The sequence below is a fragment of the Sorex araneus genome, chromosome 2, assembly GCF_027595985.1.
Source record: "Sorex araneus isolate mSorAra2 chromosome 2, mSorAra2.pri, whole genome shotgun sequence".
Lineage (NCBI taxonomy): Eukaryota > Metazoa > Chordata > Mammalia > Eulipotyphla > Soricidae > Sorex > Sorex araneus.
The window spans coordinates 251,232,418-251,238,011 of NC_073303.1; positions in this window are offsets into that span (position 1 = coordinate 251,232,418).

Genomic DNA, 5,594 nt, shown 5'->3' on the forward strand with positions numbered 1-5,594 from the left:
GCAAACGCCCTACCCGCTGTGCTATCGCTCTGGTGCTTGGCCATTATTGAAGGGGGACAGAGACTGGCGGAGAACTCAGACTCACACCTCCCCCCCACCCCAGACTAATGTTTTTTGGGTTCTGGGTTTGGGTTCCAGTGCAAACTACTCACTCACTGAGTTTAAGGGGCGTCCCAGGCACTGCCAGCCCCCGTCTTAGGCTGTACCCCTCTCCCACCAGGCCAATGACACCTCAAGTTCTGGAGACTGATGGGGTCGTCATCCAGGAAAGAGGCCTGAGACCATAGAGAAAAGGGGTGGCGGGGGGGGGGGGGAGCTTGGCTTCTTAGAATCAAGTGCTGTTAAGAAGCACCGCAGCTGTGCTGTGGACATTCGCTCTTAACGAGTGGCGCTGACACTCGAACTTCCCATTTTGGACAATTATTATAGCATTTCAACAAAACGAGAGGGGAAACTTAAAAAAGAGAGGGGCCCTATATCTTGACCTAACTGATAGGCCAGTTACTATAATTAAACACCAAAACTCTGACATTAAACTTTTATGTCGCTCCTCAAATAGGTATATGCAAAAAAAATAACATGAACGAAAGAAAAAACTTCAGTGCTTCAGTGCTCATGAAGTCTCAGAAATTATTCTTTATTTTTATTTAGTTTTTTGGCTTTTTGGGTCACACCCAGCAATGCACAGGGGTTACTCCTGGTTCATGCACTCAGGAATTACTCCTGGCGGTGCTCAGGGGACCATATGGGAAGCTGGGAATCGAACCCGGCTTGGCTGCATACAAGGCAAACACTCTCCCCGCTCTGCTATCGCTCCAGCCCCTATTTATTTGTTTTTGAGGGGGGGGGTGCATACCCAGCTGTGCTCAGGGCTTACTCCTGGTTCTGTGCTCAGGAATCACTCCCAGTTGGTGCTCCAAGTACCATCTGGGATGTCAAGGCTAGAACCTGGGCCAGCCACATGCAAGGCCTTACCTGCTATAATATTCTTCCAGCCTAATTGTCTTAACTAATCATTCCGATCCTGTGTTTTCCTTTCTCCGTGAAAACTACAAGAAAGAGAACCTAGAGGCTAGAGTGATTGGTCAGCATGTGGATGCTTGCCTTGCATGCGGCTGATCCCCAGCAGTCCCACATGGTTCCCTGAGCGTCATTAGGAGTGACCCCTGAGTGCAGAGTCAGGAGTAAGTCCTGAGCACTGCTGGGTGTGGCCCACCATCCCACCCCCCAAAAAAATCACGATCATGATCACGAAATCCCATTAATCACTGATTTCTCGGGTGGGCAGGTTCAGTAACATCTCATTTTGTCCTTTCCCTGAGATTTTAGAAGTCCATCTCGACTCGGCCCTCCTAACGATGTTGCACTGGGGGCTCTTCAGGGTCAGGGGAATGAGATCCAGCTTGTTACTGGATTTTGCATATGAATACACCATGGGAAGCTTGCAAGGCTGTCCCATGTGGGCAGGATATTCCCAGAAGATTGCCAGTTTCTCCCAGAGGGAGAAGTAGGCTAAAGATATTGCTTCTGAGAGCTTGCTTTTAAGTCTCTGGATGTTGGGCGTTGATGGGATTACACACACCTGGGTTCCTCTGCCGGTACCTTCATGCATGAGGCCTGTCCGAACGTGTGGAGAGGGGCCTCGAGCATGGCTGTAGCTAGGTTCCTGTGGTCTTCGGCTGCCAGGAGCTCTGCTTGGGGTGAGGAGGGAAGCTGGAGCCCATCCTCTCTGAGGGGCCCTGGGGAAGACAGCCAGGCGTGCGGGCAAGAGACTCCCCCAAAAAATAGAGAAAATATTTTGTTATTCCAAATGGACAGGATCCAGTGTGGGGTGAGGATTGAAAAGTGACCTATGCGTTAACCTGACTTCTTTGTTGGGGATGCTTTTGTAGAGTCAGTTTTCACACCTCCTGGGACTTACAGGGACCCGTGTCCCTGAGCACTCAGCAGAGAGATCCAGGATGTGCTCGCTTCTAGCATGCATCATCCCGGTGGCTTAACCAACGTGGCAGGGCCCAGCCTCCTCTCGGGGAATCCGAAGGCGTGCTGCCTCGCTCACCCCCATTGTTCTCGAGGAAAACTTGCTTTCCCCCTCAGTTGGTGTGTTGCAAACATTTTATCCCAGAGACACTGGGGGCCGTGGGGGATGGAATGTTGCCCACGAGCCAGATGTTTGTAAACCCCCGCTCTGAAATGTGGCACCATCCCACAAACTGTCAAGTTGTGTAAAAACTAAAGCAAAGACAAAAACAGAACGTAATATTTACCAGATGAGATTTTGTGTGTGTGTAATCTTGCTGGAATTTTGGGAGTATCCAACTCTCATCCATTTCAAAACGAGCCCCGGGTCCCACCCCAGCCGACTCCTACCCCACCCCCCGGCTTCTCCCTCCTGCATTGAGAATGGCAGGGAAAGGTCCCGTCCGAATAAACAAGGGGCTTGATGTGGCCCTCGGCATTGAAAGCTCGACGAGATGGCGATGGCCCCGTGTCAGGGAAAAGTCCTGAAAATATTATTTCTGGAACCATTTTCAGAAATAATGCTAAACAATTGGATATTGTGTGTGTTGGCAGCTCTGACTCGGCACGAAAGGCTGAAAAGGTTCTCCAAGCTGTATGTTCATTAGTCAGTTCAGAATTTTAGCACGCAGAACATAAAGCTCTATTCAGATGTGAACTTCCTAGGCAGAGGAAAGGGGAAGAAAAGAAATCTTTCTCGTCCCCGTGGCTGTTGTTGGAATTTCACAATATGTGTACTCTGACATAAATGAGCAGTCTTCAGAGAGAAACTCCTAGAAGATACCCGCTGTCTTGAATTTAAAGACAAAAAAAAAAAGAAAACCCTCGGAATGGGAAGAGAAATAGGGATTTGAAATATGAACTCTGGGGCTAGGACAATAGCTCCACAACAGTGGAGAGCGTTCTTGTCTAGCACGGGGCCAACCCACGCTGTGTCTCCAGCACCCCCTAGGGTCCCCTGATCACCACCAGGAGTCAGCCCTGAGCACCGCTGGGTGTGCCCCTCCCCACCCCAACAAAACCCAAGCGCCGGAGCTTTCTGAAGAGACATGAAGGGTCTTTGGGCTGTAATTTGGAGAGTAGCTTCAAAATTACAACCAAGGGTCACACCATGAGTTCTCCCCTCCAGTGGGCGTTCTTGCTTCCCAGGGCGGAGGTGAGAGCCAGGGATTCAGCAGCTTCTTAGGGCCTAGTCTAGAAGGTTCCTTCTCCCCGTTATTGCTGCTTTTGGTCAGAGCACACTCAGAGCCCAGGGGAGCCAGGCCCTGGATGAGGCGGTGACTAATCCTGTTTTCTCTCTCAAAAAGTCTGAACTTGAGGCCCAGTGCTGGAGAATAGCCAGTGGCAAGGCCCTGACTCTCGAGTTCACAGTAGAGGGGGACAGGGGGACAGTGTGGGGGCGGGGGGGTTAGCAGAGACAGTCAGTCCGTGCAGCAACGTGGCTAGGGAAACAGGGGAAAGAATATGAGTCACAACAGAGCCAGAAGAGAGCTGGGCCGGGAAAGCTCGGTGCCTGCGTGCAGGTGGGGTTCATCTCCAGCCCCCCCAGCCCCGGGTTGGGGGACAAGCATCACTCACCCTCCTTGTTCAAGGTCACTTGGGTGCCTTTCTGCAAGTCAAACTCACACAGCTCCTTGGCCAGATCCCTCCCTCCTAAGAAACACTTGGATTGTAACAGAAACTTCCAGCACCATCAATTCCATACTAGGACGACTTGCCCATGATCTCACTTAGGGAAGTTTATGTATGTTCTGACTTGGACATTTTTTGAAGCGTTTGCTTGACTGACTGACTGCGACAAAAATCTCCCTAACGTTTCCACCGCATTGAGGTGTGCAGCAGAACCAGCCTTAAGAAAAGAGGCTTGCAGGGACCAAGTCCGACATAAATCTACATTTAATAATTGTGTATGGGGGTGGGAGGGGAGGCAGTGCAGGCGAGCGGAGTGGGTTTGCAAATAACCCGGCTAATAGCGACATTCCGATTCGACCATAGATGGTTGATTTCAATTCTTTTTCTCCAGCTGTGTTGAAGTAAGTGAAACTCTTAAGTGTTAATAGCAAATTAAATGAAATAGATACTGTACATGTGCATTATGGGAACCATAAACTCCTGTAACCTTAGCAGAAGATCCTAGAGGAGGAGGGAAAAAAGAAAAAAGTCCCCATGGTGTGCTGGCGGAGAAGTTGAAAGAAAGTCCCTTTACTTTTCAAGTCCCACTTTGGACTAATGGAGGGGCTCTGGTGACCAAAGAGCACGCTACCACTTTGGGAGGTCAAGATGCTAGTTTCACGTTGCAGTTAAAACGGATCTCTGCCTCTCGCCAGCCCCTCCCGCCCTAGCTCTGCCTTTCTCAACCTCACGGATTTCTCGTTTGCAGTGTGGAATCCCTGAGCAAAGCTGAGAAGTCTGTTTTGTTTTGTTTTGTTTTTGTTTCTTTTTTTTTTTTTTTTTTTGCTTTTCAGTTTAGCACAGGCATGAAGAATCCGGTTGGTCGGCAGGTCGGGTGCAGGAACCTGGCTAAGTGCTTCCTAGGTGTTTCCCCCGGGAGTCACCAGCTCCTGTGTGCTGGACACTGACCTGCTGTGGCTTTTACGGAGGAGAAAAGCATCAACCCCTGTGTCAGGTGCAAGGCCAGTGGCACTCAGCAGAGCACTGCCAGCCGGGACTGACACACAGAGCTGTGCGTGGAACTCCCAAACCCAATCTCAGGGGCACCTCTGATGGTTGAGGTTTTCCCCGTGAATCTCGGTGGGAAAACCATCGGCTCTCTGAGAAACCACTGATTCTCAGTTGAGTGGTAGGATTTTTCACTTCATGCATTTGTGGCTATTTGGGGGCCACACCCAGCGATACTCAGGGCTTACTCCTGGATTTACACTCAGGGATCACTCCGGACAGGGCTTGGGGGAACACAGAGGGTGTTGGGATCAAATGAGGGTTCACTACATACAAGGCAAGTGTCCTACCCATTGTACTACCTCTCTGGCCCCTTCACTCCATGCATCTGAAATAATCTTGGGTTTTCTTTTTTTCTGTCTGTCACTGTCACTGTCATCCTATTGCTCATTGATTTGCTCGAGCGGGCACCAGTAACATCTCCATTGTGAGACTTGTTACCATTTTTGGCATATCGAATACGCCACGGGGAGCTTGCCAGGCTCTGCCGTGCGGGTGAGATACTCTCAGTAGCTTGCCAGGCTCTCCGAGAGGGGTGGAAGAATCAAACCCGGGTCAGCCGTGTGCAAGGCAAACTCCCTACCCTCTGTGCTATGGAAAACAAAATCATCCTTCATGATATGATCTTTGGCAGAAACTGCACTGAACGGTAACCAGTGTCTTACACTTGTTTTCACTATAAAGTTTCTTCTTCTTCAGTCCCACTTTAATTCCTTGTCTCCGGGCTTCACGCTCTAAAGATTCTCATCAGAAATCCCTGTTCCCAGGACTGTGTGTGGATTAGCACCCGCGGGCTTCTGCGTGGTAGCAAATCTCAAACAGGAAGAAAAGACGCTTTAAGCAAATGTAGAATTCTTTGTTGTTTACCTGTTCCCTTTTCTCCAAGGAACTATTAT